Below are 25,921 nucleotides of genomic sequence, written 5' to 3' on the forward strand. Positions count from 1 at the left end.
ATGAATAAAGAGGAACTGTACTTTACGTGAGAAATATTTTCAAGAGGCAAATACCTTGAAGAAACGTTTTTTGGAGAAGGGTTATGATCCTGTAGAACTCGAACGGGTTATTCATGAATTCATGAAGTAGGTAATAGGGATAGATCTGACATCTCAGTTAGCTAAACACTATTCCTCTAATTTTTCACCCAAGTTTTTCTTTTTTCACATCTTATTCTACTCAACATTATGCAGTTAAAAACATACTTAAAAAACATTGGAATGTTCTTAAGAGTGACAGGGCCTTGGACCCAGTCCTGCCAGCAGCACCTGCATTAGTTTTTAGGGGGTTTCCCCCCTTGAGGCTACAGATTACTCCCAATGTAATAGATCCCCCAAAAAATTAGTTTTTTTTCAACAGATGTAAGGGTTTTAGCCCTTTAGGAGGTGTGCAGTCTGTCGATGCGGTCTACAGTATGTTGGCCTTACTGTTCGAGCATTTCAGGTGCAAATGAAAAAACATATAGCCAACATAAAGAAAGGTTTTCCTAAACATAGCCTCTCAAAGCATTTTATTTGTCACCATGGTAGAGACCTTAAGGGTATCTCTTTTATGGAAATAGACCAATACCAGTCTCATTGGAGAGATAGTCATATCAAGAGGGAGATTTCTAAGCTAGAAACCAAGTATTTTTCCATGTGTTTTTTGTCCATTTGATTCTATATGATTGTTTTTAACAATTGATGTTTTTTTATTGGTAACTGTTGTTTCTGGCCATTAGATGGTGCTATCAGCATCCTCTATTCAGGGTTATGAAGATGTCACATATTTATTTATTTAGGAATCCAAATCTGGCATACTATTCATGCTAGCCAGTTTTTTCTATTGGATTCTTTGTACTATATCTATTGGTTTTTGTTTTGATGCGGCGAGAAGCAGTGTTTGTATTTTTATATATTTTTATTTTAGTTTTTGTTTTATGGTTAGCTGCTATTTTTGGCCTTCTTCATGGAACGCATTTGCATAAGTAACGAGGTTGTTGTTGTGTCCTATATGGAACGCATTTATATTACTTTCTGTTAAGGTGCTGGGACATGTTTGTCTCCAGAATATAGTTACGTTATCTCCGGTTCACCTGTGTTTACATCCGTGCAGTCTGCGGAGTATTTACGTAATTTTCGGTTGGACAAGACTTCCAGCCCGCCTTCAGAAACGCTGCTTCCAGGGCTGCTTTCTGTCGATCTGCTCTTGTTTCTCTTTGAGTTGATTTATCATTTCTGGCTGCTACCCTATAAAATTAGTGATGGGCACATTTGTCGCCGTGCTCTTGATGACTTCTGCTCATTAGGAAATGCGTCGGAAGGAGCTAGGTCACGTGATGTCGCCACACTGGTTAGTTGACCATACTGTTGGATGGAAACATCAGCTATCATATGAGGACTTGCATACGGGTTTTTTTTTTTGCTTCTGTTTGTGAGTATTTTGGATTTTACCAATGAAAAATTACTTATGAGTAATACTGCGCAATGAGGTTATTTTCTGTTTATTCTTACATATATCTATCATGAGAGTCTATATATGGTGGAATATGCCGTTTTATTGAAGATCCTTGATGCCATAGCAGTGGAGAGTTGGAGTGAGATATGCCTAAGCTTTATTGACTACTCTTGCACAAGTAGTCCATCTTTTGGGGTAAGGGTCAGTGTGAACTCTTTCCTCCAGTGCCAGATTCTTCTCAACACTTCTCCTGCATGCATTTTTGCACATTTACGGACTCTTTTCTGGAATATTTTTTTCATTTGCATATTGAACTTTTTAAGAGGTCTTAAGCGCTGAATTTGTGTGTTAATATTTTGATGTTCCTTGACCAGGATTATAGTGTCAGCAGCTTTTGACTATATTATTATTTATTTTAGCGTGGGTGATTTCTTGGTTTTTAGTATTGCTGCAAATGTCCTAGAGAAAGCAATAATTCTTGCGCCAGCCATGATATGTAACTCTAAACTGGTAACCTGTAAAGGTTTTAAAGCGTTGCAGAGATTTTTAAATACCGTTGTTTGTCGCCATTCTATGGGCATGTGCAATTTTAAAGCATGACTTTTTACTCGGTATAACGTTATCTTTTATACTGTATATTACAAAAAAGGAGTATTATATTGTGGTTTCTGTGTACTAATATTCATTTAAGTTATTTTTTTAAATGCTGATTTTTAAATGTATGAGAGAAGTGTCAGAATTGGCTTGTTTAGTAGGTGGTAAAAATAAAAAAAAAAACAGTAATAAAATTATATATTTTTTTCATCATGCAAGCTAAAATTATATTATTTGTAATGTTGTCTCCAAAACATTTGTCTCTTTCATGTTCCTTTAGTTGTTATCAAATTATAATGGTAGAGGCTATCCCAGTGCCTAGAGACCCTTGGAATATATCAGTATTTAAAGTATACTATGATTAGGCACAGTGGTGGCTTTACATTGGAAGCATTTCATGCTGTGGGCAATTATTACAATCCAGAGTGCTAATTGCTTTTCGATTTGCAGACTGTGCCTCCAATAACCATTGCTGTGCACCTTGCCATGAACTGTCTTATAATGATAGCTTTCCTCTATCAAAGGACAAAATCAGCTATTGCTGGTTGGAAAATCAGCATTAAGCATTTAGGAAAATAGAGCAACATGGTTTAATACAACTGTTGGTATGCACTATTGTACTGATTTCAACTGACATTAAACAAAAGCCACAGAATTTTTTTTATATTAACCTTAATTTGTAAATTTGTACAGAATACTAACTATAAATATTCAATTTACTTATTTTTAATTACATTTTCCTCAAGCACATATCCCTACCGCATTTTGTATATAATGTATAAAAGAGCTATGCAGGCCAATTTGTAATGTATTGTTATTAAAAGCATTGTATAGTGATTTTGTAAATGCTACCTTTCTTCATTATTAAGATCAGGGCTAAAAAAATAATGTTTGTAAAAAAAGAAAATGTAGAACTTGTCAGGATAATTTAGCAACTTTTCATGTTTTCAGTATTTTTTTTTTGGCTTCTTTGTTGTGAAACTCTTAATGTTTACTGAGGTGAATTATCCAATTCTTTTCTTCTCCCTCCCCAGTCAAAATAGGCATTCCTATAATCTCTCTTTTTAGAAAACTTAGAACGCTTGTATATTTACTGTTACAGGGGACATATTCGGGTGGTAGCACTATGACTCTAAGGCAACATATAACACAGCACTGTTTGAGGGATTACTTGTCCCACATTTATATATTTATACTTTATTAACAAAAAACAGCTTTACTTTATCAGTAAAATCAATGTAACAAAGTCCTGTTTACTTCAGATGCTGTCAGTCTGGCTGAAACCTGCTCTTTTCACATTGTTGGAAACGGTGAGCGAACACAGTTGGGCAGCCTTTCCACCTGTTTGTTGTGACTGTTGCTGCATTACTTTAATAGAAGTTTTTCATTGCACCTGACTGTATGAATTATTGCAGCCACACCTGCTGCACCCCCATCCCCCACAGGCTTTTTCTTTTTAACCACTTCCCGCCCGCCCGCCCGCCCTATAGGAAATTGATGGTGGGAAGGTGGTTGCATTATCCTGACTCGCCGTCATATGACGTCCAGCAGGATAATGCGCTCTGCGCGCCCCCGCGCAGAGCAGCGATCGGTGCTGCGGTGTGTCCCTCTGACACACCACATCTCCAATCTCGGTAAAGAGCCTGCTGATGTAGGCTCTTTACCATTTGATCAGCTGTGACCAATCACAGCTGGTCACATAGGAAATAGGAAGAGCCATTTACCGTCTTTCCTCAGTTGGTGCCTGACAGGCACGAGTAGAGGAGAGCCGATCTGCAGGTCTCCTGACAAGGGGGTTTGTGCTGGTAATCAGAGCATTGATTACCAGCGCAGACCCTTGGGGGGGGGGGTGCCACTAGAGCCACCAATGATGCCCACCCATGGCCACCAGGGATGCCCACCATAGCCACCAGGGATGGCAATCAGGGCTCAGGGAGTCTGCCAGTGCCCTCCCCATCAGTGCTGCCCACCATTGCCATCTATCAGTGCTGCCCACCAGTGCCCATTATTGCTATCTATTAGTGCCGCCCACCAGTGCCCATTATTGCCCACCAGTGCCGCCTATCAGTGCCCATCAATGCCCATCAGTGCCCATCGGTGCCATCTATCAGTGCCCATCAGTGCCGCCTATCAGTGCCGCCTATCAGCGCCCATCAGTGCCCACCAATGCTGCATATCAGTGCTACCCATCAGTGCCACATACTGTATCAGTGCCCATCAGCGCTGCCTATTAGTGCCCATCAGTGCTGCATATTAGTTCCACCCCCATCAGTGCCTGTCAGTGCGGCCTCATAATTTCTTATCAGTGCAGGAAAAATGTATCTATTTACAAAATTTTATAACATAAAAAAAACTTTTTTCTTTTTCAAACTTTTTGGTCTTTTTTATTTGTGTAGCAAAAACGAAAAAACCTTGCGGTGATCAAATACCACCAAAAGAAAGCTCTATTTCTGGGAAAAAAATTAATTTGGTTTAGGTACAGTGTTGGATGACCGCTCAATTATCATTCAAAATGCAACAGCGCTAAAAGCTGAAAATTGGCCTGGGCAGGAAGGTAACTTCCCTGTATTGAAGTGGTTAATCTGGGGTGGAGCGAAAAAACAAAACACCTAAATGTACAAAAAAGTGCACGTGAAAAACACACACAAAAAAGTGCACTTAAGAGTGTGTCTCTTGTCCATCTTCCGAAGGACTAGGACTTTACCATGAGCTCTGGGGCACAATGCTCTTGCCAGAGGCAAGGCTCAACCTGGTCCATCTAGCCAAAAGGCCTGACAGATCCCTCTACTCATGGTCACCCGAAGGCGACCAATAAGTACTAGGTGAGGGGCTCTCCCAAAGGGAGACCTCCTGGTTCAGGGGAGGGAGGAACCTAATAGCCATACATCCTGCCCTTAGACTCCAGGGTAGGACCTACACCCTTCATCCTAGTGAGAAAAAGAAACACAGACAAAAGTGCAGTGACAAACATGAAGAAAAATAAAAGTGCTTGTGCTAGTGCATAGGCTGGACCTTATGTCTTGGTAACAAAAATTGCCCCAGACATAGCCAAAAGGCTTAGCCCCAAGAGGCACAGTGCAGAAAAATCTTCAGTGTTGTGGCCATGTGCTCATTCTCACTGTGGGGTCCCACACCCAAGTAATACTAAGATCCCTGAGGTGACCATCTCCCAGGGGTCACTGACACTGTAGATTATTTGCCTTCCCAGTCCATGGCCAGACACGGTAGACTCATTTAAAGCAGGTAGCACCGGGCCCCTCCAGTCTTACTGTTGGAATTGCCCTGTGTCCCATGTCCACCCTGGTTTCTGTTCCAGTTACTACTATTCTTCAGAGCCACCACTATATCAACAGAGACACTATACAGCTAAGCATTCCTAGCAAAAGGCCAGAATAGCAGTGCAGCACCCCTACTGGATGCTGATAATAAAATATACTATATAAGTTTAGTCAATGGCCTTTTGTTCAGCCTGAACAAACTCACAGTTTGGTAGGTGAAAACCTCCATGTCCTCTTGCACAAAAGGTTTGACTTTTCACCCTCCACAGAGCTATTAAGTGCTTTCTTGAGAGGGTATCTGCATTACCATGGTCAATATCATCTTTGCCCCTTGTCTTTTATAGCTGATGATGATGCCAGGTCATCAGGTTTGTATTATTTTTGCATTTCAAGAATTTTATTGAGTTTTACAGAAAGGTAACAAAAACCACAATAAAGAAAACAGCATATGTGAAATGTAAAACAGATTTTCCAGACATGAGTAGGAACAGAGCTTAAAGAGAAACTCCAGTCAAAAATTTAATTTTTCCTAATACAGTAAAACCTTGGATTGCAAGCATAATTCGTTCCGGAAACATGCTTGTAATCCAAAGCACTCTTATATCAAAGCAAATTTTCCCATAAGAAATAAAGGAAACTCAGATGATTCGTTCCACAACCATTTATTCATAAGTATTTCAGTTTATAGTCTATATACAAAGATTATAGCAATGTGATAGATTGTGTCATCATAAAATGTCCATCCACAAATGGCGCCTCCACAAGGGGATTAGAAGCAAAATCCAGCAGGAGCTACAGAGTATAAAAGAGAAGAGAGGCGCCTCTAAGTGTAGCAGTGTGGGGACATTTAATGAAGGTTCAACATTTAGCAACTTACATGGTTGATGAATAAACAGGCACATCTAAGTATGCAGGCATCCGGGGTAAAGCTGTCCACATAGACCATCTTCTGAACCACTGGCTCTCACAGATGTCAGTCTGTAATTGCGATTGGGAAGACTACCCTGCAGTAGAGTGATTTGAAAGCGAGACTTTGAATCGCTCGTGGAGCGCAGCGTGGAAGGGTGTGATGAAGATGGCAGTGCGGAGGATGGTCTATATGGACAGCTTTACCCCGGATGCCTGCATACTTAGATGTGCCTGTTTTAATAATCAACCATGTGAGCTGCTAAATATTGAACCTTCATTAAATGTAACAATATTGCTACACTTAGAGGGACCTCTCTTCTCTTTTATACTCAGTTGTGACATGACGCTACTTGTATATCAAGACATTGCTTGTATATCAAGTCAAAATGTATTTAAAAAATTTGCTTGTCTTGCAAAGCGCTCTCAAACCAAGTTACTCTTAAACCAAGGTTTTACTGTAATAGTATGTTAAATATCTTTATCTTTGATATTATTCATTTTCTGGCTTACTGCTTGTGTATCTGAGAAAGTCTAATTTAAGCTGGACAAACAGCTTTTTCCTGTTCTTCACCGACAATTTTATTTCCTGTTATCTTAAGCTGTCTTTCACTTCCTGGAAAGGTTGTCTGTCTTTCTTAGAAAGGCATGCCTAGACCTGCCCAGCCCCACTGCCATCCCTCCTATCCTTCACCGTGATCTCCTCCTGTCTTCACTGCCTTGTTTAGACCAACAGCTTCTCCTGAGAGAGAGAGAGAGAGAGGGGGGGGGGTGTCACGTGACCGGCACAATATATAAAAGGAATAAGGTACAAAGGAGCATTTGTGAAAGTTAGAAGGATACAGATCCAGTTCTATTGCTCATTACATGTAAGTAAAAGGAGTTTTAGTGTTTCCACTAAAGGCACTTGTCATGCAACTTTGGACACATTAAGTCGCATGACATTTCACAGCCCATCGATTTCAATCTTCCCATCTATGCCACTTTTAAAATCAGCGACTTTGAAAAGGTGCCTGCACTATCTTGATGTGACTTTGATCCAGAGAGTTTAAAGTTTGATCAAAGCTGCACTCAAAGTTGCACTTTAAATTACACAACCTAACATAGCCACTAGACTAGAGTGTGACTTTGGAGTGCAACTTTGATCCAACTTTACACTCTGTGGGTCAAAGTTGGATCCAAATTTGCATCAAAGCGGTGAAGGCACCTTTTAAAAATAGCTGATTTCATATATCTGGCCTGTGCGCACTGCGCTTTGATGTGACTTTCGCTCAAATAAACCTACCGGATTTCTTATAACGTTAGCACGATCATAGGTTCCCTATATTATACTTTCTACCCTTGCAGTCATGAGAAAGGATCGCTCCTCCAACTCTGCGGAACGCCTGAAGGAGTTTGCCCGCACGGAGAAGCAGGATGGCCATGGCCCCCCCTTTGACATGGAGCAGCAGTGCGATGGCGGGAGAGACTGTGAGACCCAGCGGCTCCACGGCTGAGAAATCGGGTAAGCTCACCCTAGAGCAGCTTCTAGAGGCCATTACTGCCTGCAATACCTCTCTGACGGGCAAGATGGAGGAGATTAAGGTGGACATTGGCCTAATGCAAAGGGTAAGGGAGCGGGTGACAGAGACTGAATGGAGGATCTCCTCCATTGAAGGTGACTTTTCCCCTTACCCTGCTCGGGTGTCGGCCGCAGAAAAACAAATGTCTTTATGGTTCCAGAAGGCTGATGATCTTGAAAATCGCCTTAGGCGCAATAATGTCAGAATAGTGGGGCTCCCTGAGAAGGCAGAAGGTCAGAACCCTGGAGACTTTATTGAGGCCTGGTTTAAAGCTACTTTTCCTGATGCTCAGTTTTCGTCTGCTTTTGCGGTTGAAAGGGCACACCGGGTTCCAGCCAAGCCACCAATCCCTGGCGCTGCCCCCCGGCCTCTACTGGCTCCAGTGTTGCCAACCCCCGGGAGGGAAATTTACTGGCAGAACGTCCAAAATTTACGGACGGCATCAATTTTTTACTGGCATTGCAAAAATGTACATTAACAGGCTGTTTTAGGTGCTAAACCGTGCAAATATCAATACTTAAACTATAAACATGTAGATAATGCTATTAGCAATGTGTTTAGGTTAAACAAAAGTCAAAAACCATATTTCTCCATTAACATGAAGATCAGATTAATATAACCCAGCCAGCACAGCGTTCCCCCATATATCAGAGTCCACTGCATTCTCCTTTACATCAGAGTTCCCTTTTACATCAGGGTCCGCAGAGTTCCCCTTTCGCACTGTAAGGGGAGAATCCTGCAGACTCTGATGTAAAAGGGAACGCCAGGAACTCTGATGTGGGGGGCAATCTGGTGACCAGAGACCACCTTACACAGAGTGAATACATTAAGATATGGGGGGGAGGTTACTAATATAGAGGGATCTTTATATCAGTGCCCCCTTACATCAGTGACCCCCCCCATCAGACTGGTCTGGCGGCTCTGTCACTGACCTCCTCTCAGGTACATCTGACTTCTCCCGTGACCCCCCATCCCGGCAGCGCTCTCACTCTTGACTCCTCTCCAGAGTCCAGACTCCCCTGCAGACATGATAAAAGACAAGAGATGGTTAGAGACTGCGGAAATGGTACAGGAGGTGGTCAGAGACTGCAGACATGGTATAGGAGGTGGTCAGAGACTGCGGACATGGTAAAGGGGGTAGTCAGAGACTGCGGAAATGGTAAAGGAGGTGGTCAGAGATTGCGGACATGGTACAGGAGGTGGTCAGAGACTGCGGACATGGTAAAGGGGGTGGTCAGAGACTGCGGACATGGTACAGGGGGTGGTCAGAGACTGCGGACATGGTACAGGGGGTGGTCAGAGACTGCGGACATGGTACAGGGGGTGGTCAGAGACTGCGGACATGGTACAGGAGGTGCTCAGAGACTGCACCTCACCTATTTGACAGTGACAGTGGATTCACAAGCCAGAAAAGGGAAAATGTGTATCAGGAACACCGACAGAAATATAAATCTGACAGGCTTTTTAGCCTTTCTATACAATACTTAAAAAAACATACATACTGTATATATTTTTTGTCAACATTGTTTTAGGAGATTTTCTCTCTGAACACTGAGAAAAAAAAATCAATAGTGGAAAAGATAGCTTTTATTGCTACTTTTTAAAACCAATTGTATAGAAATAAAAATATTCTCAAGAAAGATTGGCCAGTCCCTAAAATAGATAGTGTTTTACCTACAATTTTACCAGGAAACCCCTTCTGTTTAAATAGAAAGGTCCCATGTTTAAAAATGATAATAGCTCCAAATTACATTGAGCAACCAATTTAGACCACTTTATTTGAAAACTGAAAGGTCTCTTTCCTTGCAAAAGTGTACTATACTGTATTGAAATTGGGTAGAAAGATTATAATAAGAGAAGAGAGCTGAAAAGGAAACCAGGTGGATATAAGAATTACAATCATATCATATGCCTTTTATGGTGCTCTCCGTCCAGTCTCCACCATACATGTCACGACACGTTCCACGTCCATCTCCTCCGTCCTACTGGCTTGCCTTGCTCGCGTCGCGTCCGGTCCCCCACTGCGTCACCCGCTCAGTCCTGGAGTATTTATAGGCCAGGGGAGGTAGCGACGGCAGTAGCGGGAAAAAACTGGGCGGGCCATGGGCAGGGCACAGGGCGGCGGTCAGGCGGGGGTAGGAGGAGATGACGATGTGATTGTGTGTCCGAGTCCGAGACCGAGCAGAGGCGCACGCCGCGCATGCCAGTCAGTTTTCTCTCGCGGCTCTCGCCGCAGCCATCATTTTAACGGGCACTTTTCTCCTGCTACGGGCATTTACGGGCAGGAGAAAAGTGCCCCGATTTTACGGGCCGTCCGTGAATATACGGACGGTTGGCAACACTGACTGGCTCGTCTGTTGAATTGTAGAGACCACGACCTGATCCTTCGCAAAGCCCGCCAGAAGGCCAGCTGCAGTTTGAAAATGCTAACATCTCCATCTTAAAGCAAAAAATGGTGCAGCGCTATCAGATATGGTGCAACACATATACTTAAAGGTGAAGTATTAAATAAATTACACTAAATGAAAACAGTGAACAACAAAGTCCATAAGGTGATAGATGTGAATCCAAAACTAAAAAGTCCCAGAGAGGTGATATTAGACCCGAAGACTTGATTTCAAAGATAAAGGCAGGAGTACACCCGTGGAATATAAATAGCAGGGTGGCAACTTACCAGAAGCTGAGGCCTCCAACTTAATGGAATGGCCACACACGCCAAGATATGAATCCAAATGGATCGCCTCCTTCAAAGACCAGGTAATCAGGTATATTCCTCTGCATCATATGGGAACTCGAAACGTGATGTCATGAGTTTGTAAGGGGAAATAAGCAGCACATAGCGTAATCCCGTTTAACCGCTTCCATACAGAGCAGTTAGACCCCCTTCCTGCCCAGACCAATTTTCAGCTTTCAGCACTCTCACACTTTGAATGACAATTGCTCAGTCATGCTACACTGTAACCAAACAAAATTTTTATCATTTGTTTCACACAAATAGAGCTTTCTTTTGGTGGTATTTGATCACAACTGGGGTTTTTTTTTTTTCGTGATATAAGCAAAAAAAGAGCAAAAATTTTGCAAAAAAAAACACTTTTTTTTAGTTTCTATTATAAAATTTTGCAAAAAATTAATTTTTCTTCATACATTTGGGCCAAAATTTATACTGCTACATATCTCTGGTAAAATTAACCCAAATTAGTGTATATTATTTAGTCTGTGTGAAAGTTATTGAGTCTAGAAGCTATGGTACCAATTACTGAAAATTGATCACACCAGATGTACTGATGGCCTATCTCCTTTCTTGAGGCCCTGAAATGTCAGGACAGTACAAATACCCCCCAAATGACCCCTTTTTGTAAAGTAGACAGTCCAAGGTATTTAGTAAGAGGCATGGTGAGTTTTTTGAAGTTATAATTTTTTCCCACAATTCTTGGGAAAATGAAGAAAACATTTTTTTTTCTTTTTTTTTCCCAAAACGTTGTCAATTTATAAGCTATTTCTAACACATAGCATGTACACAGCAAAAATGACACCCCAAAATTCATTCTGCTACTCCTTCTGAGTATGGTGATACCACATGTGTGAGACTTTTACACAGCCTGGCCACAAAAAGAGACTCCACGTCCAAGTAGCACCATAAGGCGTTTTAGGAGCATAAATACACATAAAACTTTCTTACTACCTATCACACTTTTCAAGGCCCTAGAGCAACAATACAATGGAAAAGTCCACAAAATTACCCCATTTTGGAAAGCAAACACTCCAACGTATATTCTATGAGGCATTATGGGTCCTTTGAACATGTCATTTTTTTCCACAAGTTTTTGGAAAATGTGGGAAAAAAATAAAAACTTTTTTTTTTACACAAAGTTGTCAATTTATAGGATATTCCTAACACATAGCATGTACATCGCAAAAATGACACCCCAAAATACATTCTGCCACTCCTCCTGAGTATGGCAATACCACATGTGTGAGACTTTTTCACAGCCTAGCCATATAGAGGGGCCTAAACATCCAAGGAGCATCATCATGCATCCTAGCCACTTGCCTAGGCCTATTTTTGACATTTGGTGTTTACAAGCTAAAATCAGTTGTTTTTGCTAGAAAACTACTTAGAACCCCAAAACATTATATATTTTTTTTTAGCAGAGACCCTAGAGAATAAAATGGAGATTATTGCAATATTTTTTATCACACCGTATTTGCGCAGCGGTCTTCCAAACGCAATTTTTTGGGAAAAAAAATCACTTTTTTTAATTAAAAAATAAGAAACCAGTAAAGTTAGCCCAATCGTTTTCCATAATGTGAAAGATAATGTTACGCCGAGTAAATAGATACCCAACATGTCATGCTTCAAAATTGCGCACGCTCACAGAATGGTGACAAATTTTGGTACTTAAAAATCCCCATAGGCGACATTTTAAAAATTTCTACAGGTTGCTATCTTAGAGTTACAGAGGAGGTCTATGGCTCAAATTATTGCTCTTGCTCTAACGATCGCGACGATACCTCACATGTGTAGTTTGAACACTGTTTACATATGTAGGCGGGGTTTCCGTATGCGTTCGCTTCTGCTCGCGAGCACGCGGGGACACGGCGCTTTAATTTTTTTTTTTTTTTTTTTTACTATTTATTTTATTTATTATTTTTTATTTTTACACTGTTTTTTTAAAAGGTCAAAAAGTCCTCAGATCTCACAAGTACACTAAAAGATAGAAAAAATAAAAAAAAAAAATTAAAAAAAAATTAAATAAAATGAAAAAAAAAAAAGGGACCTTTAAACTGGTTGCTAGGCAACGACGTTTGCCGTAGCTCCGGTCCTCCAAGACCATAGAGTCGAGTGAGGGCAAGCTTGCCCTCACTCGACATCCTGTCTGTGAGGATCTGGGACCGGATCGTTTTCCCCGCTGCCGGCGGGTCCGGTAAGCGGGGAAAAGGACCAGAATGCAGCGGGAGGGGGGGGGGCACCTCTTCCGCCACCCCGGAAGGGTGATCCCGCGGCGAATCTGCCGCTGGGACCACCCTTATCGGAAAGCCAACCGTCCATCGTTTAAAAAAATACCAGGGTTATGGCAGCTATCTGCTGCCATAACACCGGTATTTAGGTTTAAACGGACGACGTATGTTAACCTTTTTGGACTTAGACATGGTGGCTGTATGAAGGGTGACAGGTACTCGGGTACTTTGCTGGGCAGGTGACAGGTACTCTGGTACTGATGAGCAAGTGGCAGGTACTCGAGTACTCCGATAGGCAGGTGACAGGTACTCGGGTACTCTTATGGGCAGGTGACAGGCAGGTGATAGGTACTGATGAGTAGTACTGATACTGATAGGTGATACTGATACTGTACTGATGGGTACGGATGATCAGTACTGATACTAATAGGTGATAGGTACTGATGGGTACTGATGAGTACTGATGAGTAGTGATGGGTAATGATGAGCAGGTGGCAAGTACTCGGGTACTTCAGGTGTCAGGTACTCTGATGAGCAGGTGGAAGGTACTCGGGTACTCTGTTGGGTAGGTGACAGGTACTCGGGTACTCCGATGACGGGTACTCAAAGTACCCGAGTACCTGTCATCAGAGTACCCGAGTACCTGTCATCAGAGTACCCGAGTACCTGTCATCAGAGTACCCGAGTACCCGTCATCAGAGTACCCGAGTACCTGTCATCAGAGTACCCGAGTACTTGTCATCAGAGTACCCGAGTACCTGTCATCAGAGTACCCGAGTACCTGTCACCAGCCCATCAGAGTACCTGTCACCAGAGTACCCGAGTACCTGTCATCAGAGTACCCGAGTACCCATCACCAGAGTACCCGAGTACCTGTCATCAGAGTACCCGAGTACCTGTCATCAGAGTACCCGAGTACCTGTCATCAGAGTACCCGAGTACCCGTCATCAGAGTACCCGAGTACCTGTCATCAGAGTACCCGAGTACTTGTCATCAGAGTACCCGAGTACCTGTCATCAGAGTACCCGAGTACCTGTCACCAGCCCATCAGAGTACCTGTCACCAGAGTACCCGAGTACCTGTCATCAGAGTACCCGAGTACCCATCACCAGAGTACCCGAGTACCTGTCATCAGAGTACCCGAGTACCTGTCACCAGCCCATCAGAGTACCTGTCATCAGAGTACCCGAGTACCTGTCATCAGAGTACCCGAGTACCCATCATCAGAGTACCCGAGTACCTGTCACCAGCCCATCAGAGTACCTGTCATCAGCCCATCAGAGTACCCGAGTACCTGTCATCTGAGTACCTGATGGGCTGGTGACAGGTACTCGGGTACTTTGATGGGCTAGTGACAGGTGCTCTTTATTGGGGGGGGGGCAATCAGTGTGGTTGGGGTGCACTATGATTGGTAACTAGCTGTTACCACAATCTCCTCCTCACACAGGATCAGTGTGTGAGGAGGAGAAAACGGTGACAGCTAGTTACCGTGTTCTCTGATGACATTTGTGACCGGCTGTGATTGGACACAGCCGGTCACGTGGTAAAGAGCCAATTTCATTGGCTCTTTACCTAGATCGGGGATGGGCTCTGTCCGAGGGACGAGCCTCGTCCCCGATCGCCGCGCTGCGCGCCCCCGGGGGCGCGCATTAAGGAAGGAACGAGCGGCTCGCGCTGGAGCCGCTCATGTGATCGGCTGTGATTGACACAGCCGATCACGTGGTAAACAGCCAATTTCATTGGCTGTTTACCTTGATCGGGGTTGGGCTCAGTCCGAGGGACGAGCCTCACCCCCGATCGCCGCCCCGGGGGCGCGCAGTAGCGGGGAGATCCGGGCGCCGTCATATGACGTCGGCCCGGATCGAGAAAGGATTTGTGCCGACGTCATTTTACATGACGCGGTACGGAAGGGGTTAATTCACACAAAGATTTATTAAAATTGCACTTACATAGGTATCTTGCATATAGGCACCTCAGAATCATCAAAGCCAAGGCAGAAACCGCAGCGTCCCGCGTGTGTGTAAAGGCCGGCGTCTAGAGGGCGTGACAGTTGTGCGTTCGGTACCGCTCAACCGGTTTCGTCATATGTGACGTCGTCCGGGGTGTGGTTGTGGCAACGGAATCAAGTCTTCGGGTATAATATCACCTCTCTGGAACTTTTTAGTTTTGGATTCACATCTATCACCTTATGGACTTTGTTGTTCACTGTTTTCATTTTGTGTCATTTATTCAATACTTCACCTTTAAGTATATGGGTTGCACCATATCTGATAGCGCTGCACTATTTTTTGCTTTATATTGTTGATTTTACTATTGATCAAGTGTTCTCAGCTGCTTTCACTAAATATCAATTCATTTGATCACTTATTTACTCACTCTTAGCGCAGGATCTTTTCTGTGTTTGTAACATCTTCCCTGATTTCTCCATTGAACTGCAGAAGCAGAGAGCCACTTTCACTGAGATCAAGAGGAAATAAGGAAGAACAGAATCATATACTCAATGTCTTACCCGGCTCGTCTGCGAGTGATTGATGATGGTCTTGTCATTTTCTTCAACACCCCGGATGCTGCCCAGGAATGGTTCAACATGAAAGGAAGACCTCCGTGATTCCCTGCTCCAGCCGTTTGCCCCAGAAGCCCACCTGTGCTTGAAGTGCCTACGGTTTCCTACCTGGTGTGCCTGAAATGTTTACCTTCTCCCAGAGGGGGAAAACCCCCCTCTCCTCTTTTTGTGTTTTTATTTTATTTTATTGGGGGTTTCCTTTAGCAGTTAATATTTCCCTGATTGTGACTGTTACGCTCTGCTGCTCCCTGCTTGTCATCTTTGGAACTTCCTCTGTGATTTAAATTAATCTTTGGTGATATGGAGTACTGTGTGTCCTCTTTAGTGAATTCAGGATCACATTTTTCTCCCTTTTTGTGTCAGCAGAAGGACTCTTCTACAATCTCCTGTTGCTCTCCACTGCCCCCTCCTGGTCATACTTCAGAACTTCTCCAGTGACTCCTCACATCCCTTTATTGCATGCTGGCATACTAACTGAAAGGAGGGAGTTTTCTCTGCCCCCCCTGCCCCCCCCCACCCCCTAATTATATCCTCTTATTTTATGATGTAGGTTGTTGGCTCCACGATCGGTCATGGGCTGGGGTTGTCACTGTCTTTATTTGTTTTTGAGAGCTTTGAGCCGGCCGACTCCACAAATTACCCTCACATATGCTGAGGCATTGTGTGGGCAATGCCCCATTGAAACTGTTCATTTATGTGTTCCTTTTGTTCTTGTCAGTTTACATTTTTCTGCATACTTTGCTGTGTTGCCTGAAGTTCTGGGTCCTTTTACTAACTTTCTCTTTCAGGTACATCTACGTTTCCATTAAATGTGATGCTCCACATGGTCATATTACTGTTTGGTTTGCCTCCCCTGTCACTCCTATGGTACCCTAGATGGTATGATGGCTAGTGCTACTGCCTTTCTGTCCTGGAATGTGCGGGGGCTAGGTTCACCGCATAAGCGCTCCCAGGTGTTTACCACTCTTTTGAAGTCCAGCGCGTGCCTGGTGTGCCTGCAGGAGACCCACCTTACCTCTGATACGGTGGATCTCCTTCGGAAGCCCTGGGTGCAGTGGTCGGGCCACTCTTGTCAATCTACTTACTCTAGGGGGGTCTCTGTGTTGGTCCCTTGGGAGTGTGTCCACCTTAAGATGGACCCCCATGGTTGATTTGTGTTTATTCATGCCCAGTTGCATGCCCTCCCCTTTGTTATCTTGGGTATCTATAATCCCCCGCCTGCTAATCTGCATGTTATTAAGGAAGCCATTAGTTTTGCTGCGCTGTTTCCTGAAGCGTACGTCCTTTGCTTGGGGGATTTTAACCTCATTGCTGACGCGGGACTGGATAGCCATGGGGATCATTTAGCCCCGTCTCTTCCCTCCCCGACTGCTTTTGGGGCCTTAATTGCTGAATTTGGATGGTATGATCTATGGCGGGTCCTTAATCCCCAGGTTAGGACATACTCCTGGGCTGTCCCTAGTAGGGGATGCCTCTCACGGATTGACCTGGCTTTGGGGAATGATCGGTTGCTATCTACCCTGCTTTCTGTCTTATATCTCCCTAGAGGAGTCTCTGATCATTCCCCTTTGTCAATGTCTATCAATGTTGGTGTCCGGGGTATCTGTAGGCAATGGAGGGTACAACCCTTCTGGCTACCCCAAATTGGATCCAATGACCGTATCCCTGATCTACACTCTGTCTTTTTGAAGGCTCATGGAGCGGACAGGAGCTTAATATTTTGGGACACCCTCAAGGCATTTTTGAGAGGAGTGCTTAGGTCTATCATCTTGTATATTAAGTGGGCTTCTCGGCAGGATGAGGAGGACTTGGAGAAGAGATATCGGGAAGCTGAGGCGACTTATCTTCCCACTGTCTCTAATCGGGTCCACTGGGGGGGACTGTCCCATATGTATGCTGATTTTACTTCTGCTAGTGCTAAGCAAAAGACTTTCTATACTCAACAGCAATATTTCGAATTTGGTAATCAATCTAGTCAGTTATTGGCCCACATGGCGAGACAGCAGCTGGGTAGTACGGTGATGACCCAGTGCTAAGCAAAAGACTTTCTATACTCAACAGCAATATTTCGAATTTGGTAATCAATCTAGTCAGTTATTGGCCCACATGGCGAGACAGCAGCTGGGTAGTACGGTGGTGACCAAAATCATACGCTCTGACGGCTCTGAGCCCCGACTGGCTGGGGACATACTTTCCTGTTTCTATGATTTCTATACGAGTATGTATTCCTCCACTTTGACCTTTACCAGTGACGACATAGACGCTTACCTGTCGGACTTGTTGTTTCCCACTTTGTCACAGGAACAGAGTGAGGGGTTAGAGGTAGATATCCCGGAGGACGAGGTTAGAGATGCGATTACTTCCCTGGGTAAGGGTAAAGCCCCTGGACCTGTCGGCCTGCCCCTAGAGGTCTATTGTCGCTATCTGGATGTCCTCACTCCTGTCCTAGCCCAGGTTTATTCCACTGCTTCCAGGGAGGGTAGGCTGCCTTCATCCATGTACTCGACCACGGTGGTTCTCATTCCCAAGCCTGATAAAGATTTGATGGACTGTGCCTAATATCGCCCAATTTCCCTATTAAATATTGATTACAAAATTTTAGCGAAAATTCTGGCTAAACGCCTTAAGGCTCCCTTTATCGGTGGCAGGTGGAATAAATCTCATCAAGATGATCTTGTTGCCTAAGTGTCTCTATGTGACCTCTCACATACCTGTCCCAGTTCCTAAATCATTTTTTAAATCCCTGGACTCACTTTTTGTGTCTTTTATATGGACTAATACTAGACGTAAGCTTAAACTGTCCACGCTACAACGCCCAAAATTGGAGGCAGGTATGGCACTGCCCAATCTGTACTACTATTACTTGGCAGGACAATTACGCCATTTGACTGACTGGTTATTGCCGACTACTCCAGCTGTTGTTGAATATTATCTTGCTAGGGTGTTGGGGCTGGAGCACTTGCTGGTGGCTCTGGAAGTCCCGGCAAGGACTCTGGGAGGGCGTTCGGTCCCGATTCTTACACTAGCCAGGGCAGTGTGATGAGAGGCTAAGAAGATTACTGACGCTGGCGACATTGCGGCTGCTCTACCTATTTGGCATAATCCAATGTTCCCCGGTCTCCAAGCCTTTCTGGATTTTAGGTTCTGGGAGTGCAGGGGAATCTCTACCTTGGGAGATGTCTATGTGGAGAATATGATTGCTACCTTTCAGTCGCTACGGGACAAATGCGATCTCCCCCGTGGCTCCTTCTATAGGTACCTCCAGCTTCGCCATGCACTCCATTCCCAGTTTGGCTCTAACGAGGTTATCCTCTCTGATTATCCACTAATTGGTATCCTGCGCTCTCAGGGGCCCTTTTTCCACAATTTATTTGCATCTGTTATCGGCCACAATTAATGGCAATCCGCTGGTGGTGCGCACCAAGTGGCAGAAACGTATCCCTGATTTGTCAGATGAAGATTGGGAGGAGGCGTGTATGATGCACCTCTCGGTTTCTCCGGCTGTTAATAACAGGTTGATCCATCTCTACATGCTACACCAATCTTATTTGACCCCGGTCCAGTTGCATGCCATGCATAGACTTCGGACTCCCTGCGTGCACCAGGTGTACGCATCCGAGTGCGTATTTTGTGCATGTCATGTGGCAGTGCCCGGTCATTGCGTGTTATTGGTGAAGGGTGACTGAGGTTCTCTCCTCGGTCCTGTCTAACACGGTGCCATGCACGCCTATGGTGTGCCTGCTGGGAATGCTGGACGAGGAGCAGTGGCCAAGACATGCTAGGAAACTGCTACAGGAGTTTCTGTTTATGGCACGTAAGGCTGTTGCCCTTAAGTGGATTCAGCCTGCTCCTCCTTCGGTACGTATGTGGCTGCAATTGGTTAATCAAGTGTTGCCATATGAAAAACTCGTGTTTGAACATAGAGGATGCACGGCTAAATATGATAAGGCCTGGGGGGCATGGTGCGCCTCTGATCGTAACAATTCTGCTGTCTAGCTTTGGCCGTGTGGAGCTGGTCCCTTTTTGCTTGTGCCGTTCTCTACACTGCTCTTATGTTATGTCTGATGGTTTTACTTTATGCCGTGTTGGACTGCAGTTTGCCGTTTGATTTCTATGTTCACATGATTGTGATACAATGTTTATCATGGAAATTATCTTTACTGTACACTTGCATAAGTTGATGTACTGATTCTGTTTGCTTTTTATTTGATGTGTTGGTATTCCTGTTGAGTGCCTTGTTGTATGTACTTTGTGCTTTTTCTCCATAGATGGGAATGGGTGCCATTGAGTCGCACTAGTGAAAACATAGACTTAGTGTGGTTGCCTGTACTATGCTCATTGTAGACTGTGAGCTGAGACCCCAGAGCACTTCTAGCTACACTGACAGTCCCACCCCCATCCAGCTTCCTTCTCCTATGGTAGTCAGGGTACACTACGGGAGTACCTAGAGAGAAATGAATATGGAGCATAAGGTAGGAGGTATATTGCTGTTTGAGGATCGACAGGTATGTATCTGTGGAAGTTTTAGGGAAAAAGAAGTGAGGGAGATAAGGGATATGGAGAGGGGTAAATACGGAAGGGAGAAAATGAGGGAGTTGAGGCCGGGGAGAGCTTCTCCTAGGGTCCCATATAGATGGGTGAGCGTACAGAGGGCCTCATTGGTTCCGTCTTCTGTGGGTCTAAGGTAAATAATGGAATTGTGTTGTTGGTGAATGATCGTTTGAGCATCTATTTATGGTACTGTTTTTGCTAGGGAATCTTGAAAAAGGAGCCAGCATGACCATGTGTGGCTGCATTTGGATAGGTTATCACAGGCAGTACTGATCAGTATCTCCATATCGGCTGTTTGCTGATGCAGCAAAACCAATCATTTATTGTGGGGGGAGTAGCAGTACCCCAACTGTGTAGACCTCACATCTATGAGGGTAGGGAGGTCAGCACTGGGATCCCAGGGGTCAGAAATAGTAAATGTAGTGTGAGTGGAATACTATAAACATGGAGAGAACAATTCAGAATGTCTGTCATGAGACATTAAACAGTATTAATAGTATCAAAAGCAAAACAAAATATGTGGCTCAGTACCACAGAAGTAAAAGGTGGGTGGTGGGTATATAAAATAAACATAAATCAGACATTTGGGATTAGAATAAAGCACCCATTCTGATTGAATCCTGAATAGGAACCAGGGACATGCGTTGGGCCCAAAAGTATGTCTAGCAGCCATCTATCCCATCCATGTGGCCTTCCGGCTGTCAGGACCTCTATAATTTCAGAAACTCTGCTTGTAAAGCAATAGGTTAATAATATATGTAGGGTTTACATCATAGCAAGCTGGTCTCAGAGGAAAGTTTAAGGTCGGGGGAAGGGAGAGCTCATGTCCCTTGTTCGCATCTCTAGACTCCACAGCTTACATCAAGTGAAAAACTATTCATGTCTTTTCTCATGCTACATATTGCAGGTGAAGAATTCTATTTGTGTAAAAACAGAGAATGGATAATAGCAAGTGGATTACCTTTATATCTTAGGTATAAGATCTTCTAGACAGAGGCATAAGTTGAATTCTGAAAGAGAGATGTTGGGTAAACCGTGAAGGGCAAGGGGAGGTATATTTGAAACAAAAACTTTTTAAGTCCCATTCAGGATTTGAGGATGCCTCTATTATATCCTGGGGGTTTCTGGATCCATGTCAGGAGTGGACAAACATTGAGTCCTGTAGCAGAACGTGGCTAAGTAAATGAGGGCTGCTGTAATAAAGCTATTTATCTGGGAATCCAACACAGTTTGTCACTGGGGTGCGAGTCCATTCGCTGTGTCCAGAACGACCTGCTGTCGCATATTGCAATTGCTTAATGTGGGTCTGGGCAGTGTCGTTAAGGGAGAGGCATGTATCTTATCCTGGTGCATGTACCCTTTACATAGATGTTCTCTGTGTAAGAATATGGTAACTGCTCTAAAGCTATTAGGAGCCTAAAGCAAATAACAGGAGATAACTGCTTAACGAGTAACTACACTGAACTGTGTTTCTGAACCGAGTAAAAGGGGGGTAGTTTAGCTGTAACAATATACCATCAGAAGTTTAAGGGTCTTGCCTGGGTCGGCAGTGTGCTGGAGAAGCAGTGGGGCTGGGACCAAAAAGTGGTCTGCGGCCCTGCGGAGAGTGGGAAACATGTTTCGAGGATCTGCGGTATCTGTGTCTGGAGGCTTGGGTTTCCATCCGGTCATCTTGTAGGTGTCCTCTGGCAGGTATGGGTTGGTGGAAATTAAATTTACCAATCTGGAATCTCGATCAATCGATCAATGAAAATGTGGAAGATCTCCCGGTACCTTCAAAATGGCTGTTTTGCCAGCTAGTGAGGCAGATTATGTTGAAAAAAAGTGCAAAGAAATAAATATCTGTATCAGCAAATCTTCAACCAAAGGTGTGCTCCAAGAAACTACCTGTGTGCTACTTCCACCAATCACCCCAAACTGACTCACCAGATGGAGTGGCTGGGGTGATTGGTGGAAGCAGCACACAGGGTGTTTCTTAGCGCACACCTTTGGTTGAAGATTTGCTGATACAGATATGTATTTCTTTGCACGTTTTTGCACTTTATTGGACTTTTCATGGGACTTTTAAAACCAGTAATGCTTTCATTTTTAATTTTCAATATTTATGTTGATTGGATTTGTCACTCATATGAATTGTTGATAGTTTGTCACATATATGAATTACTGATGGTTTACATAGTCTTTTTGCACATATTTGCACAAATATTTTTAAACAATATTTTTGTTCATTAGAGATATAATATTTTTTAGCATATTTCACTCATTATAGTCACAATAATTTGGGTAATATATAATTTTTAGAACACTAAATATAAAGAAGATTGTTGCGCTGATTTTTTCCCTCTCACTTATGGGTATACTCACTTTTGTTGCTAGAGGTTTAGACATCAATGGCTGTGTGTTGAGTTATTTTGAGGGGACAGAACATTTACACTGTTATACAAGCTGTACATTCACTACTTTACATTGTAGCAAAGTGTCATTTATTTAGTGTTGTCATATGAAAGGATATAATAAAATATTTACAAAAATGTAAGGGGTGTACTCACTTATGTGAGATACTGTACACGCCTCAATTAGAGAATTTTATTATGTGACAAAGTTAAACAAAATAAAAATCAAAATATAATAAATAGTATTCTTTAAAAAAAATAATAATATTCATTTTAAAAGAGTAGGGATGAGTGAAAATGTAAGTATTTGTTTCACTTAAATTTCTGCAAAAAATGTAGACATTTCCGCAAAATGTAGACAAATAAGTGAAATTCATTAAAGTCAATCAGAAAGATAAAATTAAGGTGATGTTAGTATTTTTAAGGGTGTAACGGTTCTGAGAGTTAGGCAGGCCATAGATGGTGCAAATTTGCATGATTTCCCCCATCAACACAGACAGTGCCAACAGGGGAATCCCTCCTGCCAAGCAATTGGCAGGGGGGATGGGGGGTGTTGATGGGAGGAGGAAGCTGTCTCTGCCGGCAGAAGACAGTAAGAATTGCTAGCCCCTATAGATGCTAACGATTATCACAACTGAATCCAGCAGACTGGTTGTACCCAAGTTGAAAGACTGATCAACTTATTACATTCAGCCTGCCCACACACAGTTTGAATCTCGGCCGGTTCCTGCTGAACCAGCCAAGATTCATACCATCTATGCCAAAAAAGCCCCTTAATACTTTCGATATTAGATGTCATAATTAATATGCCACATTCTAACAATTGTCCATCTGTTGCCCAGTATGATTAAAATTTCCCATTTCATGGCTGTGTATTATAATGACTGCTATTTTTTTCCTGCACATCTTATCAACTGCTGATATTTTGCAGACATGTTGTAACAATTGTATATTTGTTACTTGCTTATTGATATTGCCTAATGATCATCATAGTTTCCCCTTTGTTGCCATGTATTTTTACAATCGCCTGTTTGTTGTTGACTTATTGTAACAATTGCCTGTTTTTTGCCCATACAGTGCTTTTTGCATGTATATTTTAACAGGAGTCTGTTTGTTGCCTGGGTATTGCAATGATTGCCATTTCTTGACATATTGTCTTACTTGCCCATTTGTTTTCCACATATAATATACACACATAATGAAAGCTTATTTTTTGTTTGCGCATTGTGTCCATTTCTGGCTCAAGTATTCTGATGACTGCATTCAATGTCTAGTATCAATTGCTCTTTGTTGCTTGTGCATCATAATAAATGTTTGTTTGATGCCCAAATATCGTCACAATTTCTTAGCCAGTTATTGTCAGGATTACCAATTTGTTTCCCATATATTGTAACAATTGTCAATTTGTTGCCCACATATCATTATGATTGCTCATTTGCTTCCTAAATACATCTGCCTATTTATTGCCCACATACATTATATTATAAAGTATTGGGATACCTGCCTTTACATGCACATAAACTTTAATGGAATCCCAGTCTTAGTCCATGGGGTTCAATATTGAGTTGGCCCACCCTTTGCAGCTATAACAGCCTCAACTTTCTGGGAAGGCTGTACACAGGGTTTAGGAGTGTGTCTATGGGAATGTTTGACCATTCTTCCAGAAGTGTATTTGTGAGGTTATGCACTATTGTGGACGAAAAGGCCTGGCTCACAGTCTCTGCTCTAATTCATCCCAAAGGTGTTCTATTGTGTTGAGGTCAGAACTCTGTGTAGGCCAGTCAAGGTTCTCCACCCCAAACTCACTCATCATGTCTTTATGGACCATGATTTGTGCACTGGTCCAAATCATTTAGTGGAGGGGGGGTTATGGTGTGGGGTTGTTTTTTAGGGGTTGGGCTTAGCCCCTTAGTACAAGTGAAGGGAATTCCTAAGGCTTTAGCATACCAAGACATTTTGGACAATTTAATTCTTCCAACTTTGTGGGAACAGTTTGGGGTTGGCCCTTGCTGTTTCAATATGACTGTGCACCAGTACACAAAGCAAGATCCATAAAGACATGAATAAGTGAGTTACACACTCCGAAACCTTGTGGACAGGCTTTCCAGAAGAGTTGAAGTTGTTATAGCTGCAAAGGGTGGGCCAATTTAATATTGAACCCTACAGACTAAGACTAGGATGCCATTAAGGTTCATGTGCATGACAGGCATACCAATACTTTTGGTAATATAGTGTATTTTCACAATTGCCTGGATATTGACTGCATATTGTAACAATTGCTACTTTATGTACCATGAATTTCAGGAATACAATGTTTTGCCTACATATTGCAGTTCAGTACTGCTTGTGTAAAGGACCCCTTTTTCCATAAACGACTAACCTGCTGTCTTACTATCAAAACATATCACTATTATCCCCTTATTTCACCACATCACACTATGAAGGACACATATTAAAACATTTAATTGACATGCCATGTGCTAATTAGTTGCTAAGGGTGGCTTGGAGGAAAAGCCAGGGCTTGTAAACATGGGAAGACTTTATTTAAGGTTCATTTTTCTAGCAATATTTTTAAGCAAAAATAAATGATGAAGTCATTAGAGGCTAAGGCAAAATTATAAATTATGTAGCATAAACAAATTTGCACTAATCACTCTTGTGATACTACTAAGGATGAGCTCCAGGATTGAGTTGTCCATGAGTTTGACTTGAAGCCAAATTCACTGAACATGAGAACTAAATGACTAATTTTGGTCAGTACATCTGCCTGTCTGAATCTTTAGCTGCTGCAGAATGTATTCATTTATTTAGTGGCATTTTTACTACTGTCATCAAATAAAGCTTCCAACCACCAACTGTGCAAATTGTAAACCAGCTGTCAAGCATCCCAAGTAATGTCATTGATCGAAAAAGGTCATGACCATATTTGGTCAAAGCGTGCTGTTTACATTTTAGCAGTGTCAGGAAACTGTCAGTTGTGATGTGAGTCTGGTGGGAGAATATCATCGTGCACTGACAATTGTGTTTTTGGCAGCAGGCCATCAGAGTGTTGTTTATTGTTTACGTTGTAAGACTTTTTTTGTAAAAAAAGATGTTTTCAAACGTGTGTGTATGTTTTTGTTTTATTTACCAATTGTAATTTTTGTGAATGAGTAACTAGATGTTATGTACCCTATACTCATTCACATAGGGGGTTAATATTTTGGAGTCCCCTTATCTTATAGATTCCAGTAAGTCTCTGGATCTTTATATTCACTCTGCCAGAAATGTGGGGATTAAGCTTTGTTCCCAATAATGTGAGGTCAATGTCAAGGTGGCCTGCCCCATGTAGGCAGCCTGTGGCCTGTTATGGTTCAGAAGGGGGGCACATGCTCACAGTTCCCCTATTTCTAGCCTGGGTCTGGTATAAATCCACAGCTCGGCTCAAGCGACGGGAATCAAAGCAATTCAGGGTATCCCTGGCAAACTCCAAATACACCAACACCAGCCTGAAGTTCCGGTCCTCAACCCGAGATGACCCGCAAGAGGTGGGATTCGTCCCAACCGAAGAAATTATATTTTTTCCCACCAGCAGCCCGAAGCACAGCCCAAGATGGTGCCGGTGGCTCCCTCTCATCCACACTAAGCCCAGGCTCAC

Source organism: Pelophylax lessonae (assembly GCF_965119305.1).
Source record: "Pelophylax lessonae genome assembly, chromosome: 5".
Lineage (NCBI taxonomy): Eukaryota > Metazoa > Chordata > Amphibia > Anura > Ranidae > Pelophylax > Pelophylax lessonae.